The sequence below is a fragment of the Hevea brasiliensis genome, chromosome 1 (assembly GCF_030052815.1).
Source record: "Hevea brasiliensis isolate MT/VB/25A 57/8 chromosome 1, ASM3005281v1, whole genome shotgun sequence".
Classification (NCBI taxonomy): Eukaryota; Viridiplantae; Streptophyta; class Magnoliopsida; order Malpighiales; family Euphorbiaceae; genus Hevea; species Hevea brasiliensis.
The window spans coordinates 70,589,780-70,602,018 of NC_079493.1; positions in this window are offsets into that span (position 1 = coordinate 70,589,780).

Genomic DNA, 12,239 nt, shown 5'->3' on the forward strand with positions numbered 1-12,239 from the left:
TTGTACAATGAAGAAAGAATATTCAAATTACAAGTCCAAATAGAATTTAAAAACTAGCTCTGATACCACCAAAACATGCCACATCTTACCCCTCTATAAGGCATGGCATGATTCCATAGTATACCTAATGAATTATAAAACTTCGCCTACTGATAACCCATTAAATACACTACAAGGGAATTTAAACCTTTTCTTATTTCTTTTTACAGTGGTGAGCACTTTTGACAGGTGTTAATTTTTTTTTTTTTGGTTCTGAAGTGAAACCAAATAACAAATCTGAGTATCAACAATTTCTATAAAAATTTTGGCAGAGTGCCATCTGTATTTTGAATAAAACAGTTATTCAAAAACCTGTAAAAACCACTTCCAATAATTTGTTCAATCCCAAACTCCAATAAATTTATCAACACAATAATTTTCTCAACATTCATTAACTCAATTCAATAATCAATTTTCCAGTGTTTCCAAAAGTTGAGATAAGATAAATATATCACAATATTTTTACAAGCCAAAATAATTTACAATTTTAATTTACAACTGCTCAAGACCAAGTATAATATATACATACAGTGCACATACATTACAAAAAAAACTACAAAATATGGTATACTCGATATGCCCGGCGAGATCTCAAAATGTGGTACAAGCAGCCTACTCTGCTGCTTTGTCCGTCTATCTACCTGCGACAGCAATGAAAAAGCTATCACTGAGCCAATGTCTCAGTAGTGCACAACATTAAGAAAATACAATTTAAAGCCATAAACCATAAATCATATGAACTATGGATACTTAAAATCATAGTTAAATTCAAAAGACACAGAATGTCATAAAGAATTTAAACTCCATTTCACAATATCACAATAAATATCAATAAATCACACACAGCTAAATCATTATTCCATAGTCCAATTCATCCCAAATGCCAATGGCTAGTGAGGAATAACATAGCTAGCTAGCAAATAAATGAGCACTCGTCCTATTCGTCCTCAATAGGCACACACCTCAACACTACAGCCAGAGAGGGAATTCAAAGTCAATTCATCCCACTAGACAAGCTAGTGAGGAATTCAATCAATATACATGATAGCTGTGGTTTCAAACCATTTGTAATATTTTTCAAGCAATAAGTATCCATCAAATATCATTCAAACAAATTTCCACAATTTAAACAATAACAAACAATTTGTCATAATTTATTTCAATTGAAAATTCAAAAGAAATAACTGTTGTGCACAAACCTCTGATAAATGTCTCTTGGCCCTGACACAGTGTTTTCTTCCCCTTCCCTAAGTCTTCGCTAACTGAAACGCACAATTTGATGTGTTTCAGTACTCATTTAAACTGTCTCTAACAATGAGGCTTAATAATTAATTTATTGAATTCTATTATTTTCCTTAGTCAACCTAAAATGTTGGCCCTCAATGCACTCTAGGCGAATTAGGTTTAATATTACCAATATGACACATTTTATAGCCCTTTAGTGTTGGTATATGTTACCAATTTTATTTCCAACTGTATTACATTTTATTGCAATTTACCGGATTTCGGTGTACTATTTTAACCTAGCCGGACGACCTAGTTCCCTCAGTTTTCGGGTTTTGGTCCAAACTAAAAACTTGTAGGTCTATGTCTTATTGCACGCGGGGAAAAATTTCAGGTCATTCGGAGTTGTATAAACCAAGATATGATCAATTTACCAATGCTGGACAGAATGCACTAAAATGGGAGGCTTAGGTCATTTTTAGGTCATTTTCACTTCGGCCTGTTTTGGTACCTGAATTTGTGCAAGCTATTTGGTTTGATTCTGGCCATTTCTGGGCTTCAATATCTTCGTAAGAATTGTAGATCTATTTCTAAACTATTCATGGTAAAAGTTTCAGGTCATTTGGACTTGTTTTGAGTGCGTTATGGCCAAAACACTAACTACTGCCCAAATGGTCAATTTTCAAGCTTTCAAGTCACTAATCTAGATTTAGTCATTTTCAAGTCACCTTCTAGGTAGAATTTAGGTAAACTTCCTTCATGAAAGTTGGCAAATTTTGTGCCTAGTTTCACCTCCAATTGGTCTCATACCAATTGGAGTCACACACTTAAGGTTCTAAGCTAAAACATACACTACCCTGCTACACACTCTTCATCACATACCAATTACACATTCTATACTTACCAAGCTAATCCTTTCATGCCAATTCTGGTTTGTACCATACCATTAACATACATAACAACACATTTTAGTCATTTCGGACAGCTTGTAACCATTCTCAATATACACACTATAACTCGGAATTTTCCAAAGTCCATTTACATAATTTAACCACATGAACATACCTCATTTACATATCCAAATCCAAACAATTATACACATACACATGCTACCACCATAAGCAACATAATTCAACAAACCAAACCATGAAACAACACATTTCTAACTAAACTTTAAAGTTGCTGAATCAACTCATGAACACATCTCCTTCAAATTTGCTTTCAAGCTTCCAAAACCAAGTGCACTATCACACATACACTTAGTATACATTATCTAAATTATTTCTATACACATAAACACTCACATCAACATCTTAACAACCATTTACATGCAAGGACAAGCTGTTCATGGTGAGGTTTCATGGCTGCTGAAATGGCTCAACTCCAATAATTCATCAAACATAAAAAATTCTTCCATAAATCAACTATCCACAACCTTGGTTACACTTTTAATGAAACAAGAATTGAAAACACCTACTTACCTCTTTTGGACTTCTTCAAAACCTCACCAAAACTTTTCTTTCTTGCTCCAAGTGTGCTACCCAAGGTGTGTACTTTAACTTTAATGAAGAACTCTTGTGCAAACCATGGCTTGAAGAGGGAGATAGAGCTTGGACAAGGGGGCGGCCATGGGAGAGCTTGGTTTTGGCTGGTTCTCCTCCTGAGGTTGAAGATGAGTTTTGCACCTCCCAAGTGTCCCTTTAGGTGTCCAAAGGCTGAAGTTAGTGGAGCACTATTGAAAATTTTAATGGTTATTTATTTAAAGTTTTCAAGTTTTGTAATTTGGCCACCACACTTTCACTATTTACATAATGTATCTCATTTTAATTTTTTATGACATTTTCAAAGTGTAATATCATTTATTTTTAATGGAAATTTAGGTCAAAAGGCAACTCAGGATGTCAAATGACCACAATGCCCCTATTCGGGTTGCATTCTCCATTTTTCGGTAACACCGAGTTTTGTCGTTTTCTCAATTTCTTGTTTTTCTTTGTACTAATTAATTAATTTTCCTTTGATATTTCTAATGACATTTATACTTCACTAGACATTTATTTAAGTCTTAAAAATATTTTCCAGGTTTCCGTACGGTCCAAGGCTAGTCAACGGTCCACGCCGCAACTTCCCGATGCGGTCACCCATTGCTACGGTTTTCGGCTAGTTTAACTTGGTTACATTTCATTGCTATTATTCTTCCTTTATTTTTCTTGTATTTTCCTTTCTTGTATTTCATTATTTTATGACTCCTCACTAACATTTAAATGTAGTTCTAGGCATTCTAGCTGTTCGGACAGACACTGGTCACGGGAATAGTAGAATGCACTACCGAACATAGGAGTGTTACACCATTACTTTGTATAAAATGGCACCTGCTAAGTTGAAGGAATTGAAGGTATAGTTGCAAGAATTACTTGACAAGGGCTTCATTTGCCCTAGTGTGTCACCTTGGGGAGGACCAGTACTATTTTTCAAAAAGAAAGATGGTACTTTTTGCCTATGTATCGACTACAGACAGTTAAATAAGGTGACCATAAAGAATAAATATCCACTACCTCATATAGATGATTTGTTTGATCAGTTGAAGGATGCAAGTGTGTTCTCCAAAATTAACTTGAGATTGGGTTATTATCAGTTGAGGGTGTAAGAGCGGAGCATTCCAAAAACTGCCTTCAGAACTTGATATGGCCACTATGAGTTTTTAGTAATGCCATTTTGGTTGACTAGTACTCTCACTGCTTTTATGGACCTAATGAACACTCCCTTTTGCCTATATTTAAATCAGTTTGTTGTGGTATTCATCGATGAAATTTTAGTGTATTCGAAAATTGCAGAGGAGCATGATAAGCACCAGAGGATTGTGCTACAAACCCTAAGGGAGAAATAGTTGTGCGCTAAGTTGTCAACGTGTGAATTTTCGCTGAAAGAAATTGCTTTCTTAGGGCATATTGTATCAGCTGAAGGCATAAAGGTAAATCCCAGCAAGGTAGAAGCTATCCTTAATTGGAAGCCACCCAGGAATGTTACAGAAGTTCGCAGTTTTTTGGGCTTAGCTGGTTACTACTGCCATTTTGTAAAGGGATTCTCCATGTTAGTATCTCCACTAACCAAGTTGCTTCGAAAAGATATAAAATTTTAGTGGACTGATAAATGCCAGCAGAGATTTGATGAGTTGAAAAGATGTTTGACTAAAGATCCAGCCCTAACTTTACCTACACCGAGTAAGGAATATACTATTTATAGTGATGCCTCTCACAATGGGCTAGGCTATGTACTGATGCAAGACTGAAATGTCATTGCTTATGCATCACGTCAGCTTAAACACCATGAAAGAAACTACCCTACACAAGAATTGGAGCTTGCTACCATAGTATTTGCTCTGAAGATCTAGAGACACTATTTGTATGGAGAAAGGTGTTACATCTGCACAGATAATAAGAGCTTGAAGTATTTGGGCACGTAAAAGGAGTTGAATTTGAGATAGAGGAGACGGTTAGAGCTGATAAAGAATTTTGATTGCTTGATAGACTACCTACTAGGGAAAGCAAATGTGATAGCTGATGCCTTAAATCGCAAGACTATGGCTAGTTTAAGGGTTTCTCCCTTATCTATGGTATATGAGTTGAGGGTATTTGTCACACCTTACCCCTCTGTAAGGCATAACATGATCCTGTAGTATACCTAATGAATTACTGAACTTCACCTACCGATAACCCATTAAATACACTACAAGGGATTTTAAAACAATTTTCGAAGGTGGCGAGCGCTTTTGGTAGGAATTTAAAACTTTTATTTGAAGATAAACCATATATCAAATTTTCAATCAACTTAAAGTTTTCACAAATTTTTTAAAAATTTTGGCAGAGTGCCGTTTATGATTAGGAAAAACTAGTTCTTCAAAACCTATGAAAACATTCCCAATAATTTCATTTCTCAATCCCAACCGCCAATATATTTTCAAATCAATATAATTAAACCAAATTTAAATTCAAAATTCGCAACTCAAAATTTTTTCAAAATAATTCGATAAATTCATGAACATTACATTAAATTAAATTTATATACATAAATTTTAATTTACAAAAGAAAAATAAAAAATAATATTATTACAACTTTAATGTATAACTGCTCATCTAACTACTTAGATACATATGAACAAAAGATTATTTACATTAAGTCAAATTTACATGGGTATAAATAAATACATGTATAAAAAGTCAGTGCAGTTTTATCAATAGCAGCGCACTCTGCTGCTTTCTCCTTGCTCCTATCTGCAATAACAAAAGAAGTTATTGCTGAGTATAAAAATACTCAGTGGTGCACAATAAAATATAAATTGCAAAATATAAAACATTTGTTATTAATTCACAGTTGAAATATTTTCACAATCACATTTTAATTTTCAAATCACTTTTATCACAAATCACAATTTAAATATTTCACAATTTTCAAAGCTTAATATAACAAAAATTTGATCAAACAATTTAATAAACAAAGTGTTGCCAATCAATAACACAACTTAGGCCAAGACACAAAATTTCCAAACATGCCGTGTTGTATACCAAGGCAAGGCAAACTCACTCCACTAATCAAAATGAATGAGAGAGGTGGCTAGCTAGCTAATGAGTACTCATCCAAACTCGCCTCAGACTGGCAAGCCAGAGAGGGAGGAAAGTGATCAAATATCAAACTCAACCCCACAAGTGGAGGAGGAACATAGTAAGGGACTGTTATGCCAAGTGTGAATCAAAAACAATTTCAAAATCATATTATTCAACATTTCATGCAAAACATTAATCAATTTTCATTTCAAACTTCCATTTACAAAGTCGGCAACACAACATTTCTCAAAGCATTATTTAGCATAAAATGCTCCAAAGATGTATTCAAAAGAATTTTCTAATAGTAAATCAAAAGTGAAAAGTTATTGTGCATAAACCTGATATAAGTCGCCTCTAGGCCTTGACTCAGTTTGCCCTATCCTTATCCAGGTCTTTTTCAGCTGAAATATGCAATTTATAGTGTTTCAGTATCTTATCTCACAATAAATCTAATAATTAATTTATATATGCTTAATTCTAGCCCCAATATGCTTAAACTAACGTTCTTCAAAATTTTTATTTTGGGGTTACTATTTATGATACTATTCAAGTTAATTTGTTGACTTTCCTATGCTTAATAGGTATAAGGATTTCAATTTCACCCATGTACCACATTTTGGCTACCAATTTTGTTGGTTTTAGTTGCTCCTTAGATTTTTAAGTTTCCTAGGCACAATTTCAAATTTTCTAGATTTGTTGTCCTGTTTTGTACTATTTCATTGGTTATGTTTCTTTTAAAATTTGGCTAAGTTTTCTTCATAGAAGTTGTTCCTTATTGTCTTAACTTTATTTTCCTTTTGGAATCACTCCATTTGGAGTTTTGTAGCCCAAGATATGACTATTTGAATAGGGCTGGCCAAATTTTGTGTTACCCAAAATTTTGGGCATTTTCTTGATATTGTCAGTTTTGTTATGCTGATTGCAGGTGACTTTTTGGATAGGTTATGGTAAAAATTTGGGCTTTTGTTCTTCATAAAAGTTGTAGGGCTATGTCTCATCTTTCCATCGGTATAAGATTCAGATCATTTGGACCTTCCTAGGCCAAGTTATGGTCATTTAAGTAACTACTGTTCATTTAGTCTTTTTTGTATAGGGCAGTGTGCCCAAATCCGGATTTGGCCTAATTGTTCACTAAGTTATGGTCATGTTCTATGTATGATTCCTAAATGAAAAGTGGTCCATTTTGTGTCTGGTTTCACTCCCAATAAGCCTCACATCAATTGGGTTTGCAAATTTTCATCTTTGATCCCTGAAAGGAACCTAGGTCAAGCTATCAGTATACTGACCCTAACCAATCCGAATTGAAACTTAGTTCTAGCAATTCACACACACCACAAATGGCCATAATTGACCATTTCTCAACACAAATAAGGTCAACTACATCAATTGACCAATTCCCAAATTTTCTTTTCCAATTTTTTATATGCTCAAAACCCTAATTACATAAAGTTCAAAATCTAATGCATTCAAAATGCACATTCAATGTCTACATGCTTCATTTAACCTAAACAACCAATCAAACACATCAAAATCATTCATTTCAAACCCTAACATAAGCTGGCCAAAATTCTTCTTTGATCCCCCATCAAGTGTTTTCTTTTGATTTTAAGTTAAGATATAAGCTACTTATACTAAAAACATAAGTATTAAACATAAATTTTTAATTCAAACCACTAACCTTTCTTTGATGTTCAACTCTACAATTTCCCTACTTGTTTCTTCTTTCTTTCTTGCTCAATCACCTTCTCAAGTGAGTCTATCAAGTTCTATTGGATTAATTTGGGGTCAAAGTAGGTTTAAGTGGTTGAAATCAAGCTTGGATTTAAGCTTTCATGGTGGTTCTTCAATGTTGGAGAGAGAGAGGAGCAAGCCGACCACTTGGGGAGAAGATAACAAAATGATTTTTTTTTTCTTTTCCTTTCTTAGGTAGTTTATATGTAATTAACTTTAATTAACTTGGTCAAAAGTTATAGGAAAATTAAAATGAGTTTTGACATCATGATGATGTCATCCAATGATGTAATAAACTTTTTTAATTTTCTTTTTCTTTTGCATTTATTTTCCATTAGTTCTTAAATTTAATTCCCGATTCCAAAATTTTCTTTTCTCTGATTTTATTGGACAGTTAGGTCAGGAGTCAGCTCTGGGGATAAATTGACCAAATTGCCCCTCACTGGTTCAATCCATTTTGTAAGTTATTCGATATTTCTTCTAGATCTCTGACCTAATTATTTGACCTGCTTAATAACTCTTTTTCGTGATTTTCTCTTTTCCACTGTGTTTACAATAGTCCTAAGGACCATGGCATCACATTTTCTGATTCAAAATTTGAGTTAAGACTGACCTCGCAGTCATTTCCTGAGAAGGTCACCCATCACTGTGACTCCCGGCTCATTTAATCTTTTATGTTCTATTTTTCTTATTTATACTTAACCTTCTAGCACTCATTATTTATTTTTCATTCAGGGCTTTTCTAGGTGTCTTAAACATAGTTCTAATCCTCTTAATTGTTCGGACCGACATCGGTCACCGGAACGGTAACATATACTAGGCTATGCAAATAGGGGTGTTACAATTCTCTCCCCCCCTCCCCCCCCCCCCCCCCCTTTAAAAGAAATTTCGTCCTCGAAATTATGTCTACTATCTGTCTTCAAATAGTCATACGTGTTGTTTTTTCATGTTTTTCTTACATTTCTACATAGCTTTATAGTCTAAATAATAGTCCATAGCACTTTAAGCAATACTATTTACCCAATCATTAGTCCTCTAACCATTCTAGTCAACAATCTTGCTAATATTCGTGTCATTACTTTATTACATCTGAACTAACTATTCAACTTTTTACTTCCATAACTCTTTTATCTATCGATATTTAATAATTTATCGTATTCTAGGTGATGTCTTTTCGCTAACAAACTCTTCCGAAACTGATTTTAAAAAGACTAGTCACTAACATATCAAAATTGATTTTTATACATATACATATCTTAGTTAAGAATTAAGAAAATACCAGTGTTTGCCTAGTTTTACAACCCTACAAGTGCACGGATCTCTAATAAGTAATAAAGTGATAAGTGGAGTATCATTCCCACGAGGACCTTTGTTTAGCAAATACCAATCTACACAGTAATTTTGACTATCTAGGCTATCGAGAATTTAGAGAATGAAGTTTGTTAACTTTAAACACTAGAATAGTAAACTCAAAATAAAGTAATCTATTTTTGGAATAATTCTGGAGTTAAGATATCATACTTGAATCTTATTAGGGATGTTATCTCGTTTATTTACTGAATTGAGGATCATTTTCATTAATGGAAATTAGCCCTAAGTTATCCTAAATCCTCTCTCAAGGCATCTAGAGTATATTTTAATTAACTCAAACCCTACTCTCGTGGTGATCAAATTAATTAAAATCCTTTAAGACCTTTGACCAATTTTTAGGTTCGACAAAGGTATCAGCTTATGTCTAGGTCAGAATTCCTAGGTTTAAGATCTTAATTTTCTACTGTTAATCTTCACCTTTCAGTCCTTCAAGCAACATCTACAATCATGTCTAAGTGGGTACCATCACATAGCATGCCTTAGGATCACAAGAAATTAAATCAAGAAATGAATCTCAAATCCTGTAAATAAAACTTAATGTTCATTCATAATAGTAATTACAAGCATTACTCTCCCAAATCCAGAATAAGGAAACTACTCACTCATGGTGAGTTCAACAAACATCATGATAAAAGGTAAAAACAGTAAAAAGAAAATCATGTAAAAGAAATAAAGCAATAGAAATCTATCTAGGGAGATAAAACAAAGAAATCGAAGATAGTTTACAACTTTGATCTTATGGAGCTTCAGCTGAAAAACTTATTTTGGTACTAATGTAGAGCCCGACAGCAGCACTCCCTCTAACCGTCGTCTCTTTTGATGTTTTCTTTTCTATTTATATTGGTTGCTCTAGGGTTAGGTCACTTTGAGTCCAAAGGGCCTTAGGAGTATCATTTTTTTTTCTGAAAACAGGAGGGGAATTTGAGTTATAAAACTGGTCAAAGATAGTACACGCCCATGTGTCACCGCATGGTCCCAGTAATGTAGGGCCGTAACTTATCGGAAGAGAATTGCGAAATCTTATTTTGGCGTAGAAAGTTACACGGGTCTGCGCCAACTACACGGGCCTGGTTACATGGGCCGTGTACTATTGTTCCCATAAGGTTCTTCAAGCTTGCGCCCAGTAGAGACTTACACGAGTCCCTGTAGATTACACAGGTCTACTTACATGACCCGTGTACTTATGTTCTCATCGATTCTCTTGGCTTTCTTCTGGCAGAGAGTTACACAGGTCTGGGTCTTGGTTTACATGACCCATGTACTTTGTATCAGCAGTAATTCTCTATCTCTTGACTCCTCCAAGCTTTCCTTTATACTCCTATACTTATGAGGCTTAACCCAAACACCTGAAATGATGCAGAAAACATGGAATTAAGGCATTTACAATAGAAATTACAAAAACTAATAAAATCAACTATTATGTATGAAAATACTTGCCTAAATGCTAAGAAATAGTATGCAAATGTGTTTAAAACACATTTTAGCGGATACTTAGGAATACAACCATCAATATAATAAGCATAGAATTGAACTCCTCCAACCTTCATTCCAATTTCCCTCTTTCAAGGCATAAGGATTCTAATAGCTGCCCGTTTGGAACTTCACCTCATTTCATGGTGTTTTGACTATTTATTCCTCTATACAAGACCATTAATAAGCCGCAAACAACCTATTTTATCAAGATAGATTTGAGAAACACAACTCCCTCAAATTTGCCTCTTTTGTGAGTAATTGTGATGAAGTGTTTCAATTCCAACTCCAAAGGCATATCTCAAATTTTCTATCTTCGCTAATGTAGCATGCACTTTTCAAAAGATCAAAAGGTCTTTAAAAAGGTTGTAATGGGGCTAGAGGGATAATGACTTGGTATGGAGAAAGGTGTTTGGGCACGTAATAAGAGACACTATTTGTATGGAGAAAGGTGTTACATCTGCACAGATAATAAGAGCTTGAAGTATTTGGGCACGTAAAAGGAGTTGAATTTGAGATAGAGGAGACGGTTAGAGCTGATAAAGAATTTTGATTGCTTGATAGACTACCTACTAGGGAAAGCAAATGTGATAGCTGATGCCTTAAATCGCAAGACTATGGCTAGTTTAAGGGTTTCTCCCTTATCTATGGTATATGAGTTGAGGGTATTTGTCACACCTTACCCCTCTGTAAGGCATAACATGATCCTGTAGTATACCTAATGAATTACTGAACTTCACCTACCGATAACCCATTAAATACACTACAAGGGATTTTAAAACAATTTTCTTACTTTTCGAAGGTGGCGAGCGCTTTTGGTAGGAATTTAAAACTTTTATTTGAAGATAAACCATATATCAAATTTTCAATCAACTTAAAGTTTTCACAAATTTTTTAAAAATTTTGGCAGAGTGCCGTCTATGATTAGGAAAAACTAGTTCTTCAAAACCTGTGAAAACATTCCCAATAATTTCATTTCTCAATCCCAACCGCCAATATATTTTCAAATCAATATAATTAAACCAAATTTAAATTCAAAATTCGCAACTCAAAAATTTTTCAAAATAATTCGATAAATTCATGAACATTACATTAAATTAAATTTATATACATAAATCTTAATTTACAAAAGAAAAATAAAAAATAATATTATTACAACTTTAATGTATAACTGCTCATCTAACTACTTAGATACATATGAACAAAAGATTATTTACATTAAGTCAAATTTACATGGGTATAAATAAATACATGTATAAAAAGTCAGTGCAGTTTTATCAATAGCAGCGCACTCTGCTGCTTTCTCCTTGCTCCTATCTGCAATAACAAAAGAAGTTATTGCTGAGTATAAAAATACTCAGTGGTGCACAATAAAATATAAATTGCAAAATATAAAACATTTGTTATTAATTCACAGTTGAAATATTTTCACAATCACATTTTAATTTTCAAATCACTTTTATCACAAATCACAATTTAAATATTTCACAATTTTCAAAGCTTAATATAACAAAAATTTGATCAAACAATTTAATAAACAAAGTGTTGCCAATCAATAACACAACTTAGGCCAAGACACAAAATTTCCAAACATGCCGTGTTGTATACCAAGGCAAGGCAAACTCACTCCACTAATCAAAATGAATGAGAGAGGTGGCTAGCTAGCTAATGAGTACTCATCCAAACTCGCCTCAGACTGGCAAGCCAGAGAGGGAGGAAAGTGATCAAATATCAAACTCAACCCCACAAGTGGAGGAGGAACATAGTAAGGGACTGTTATGCCAAGTGTGAATCAAAAACAATTTC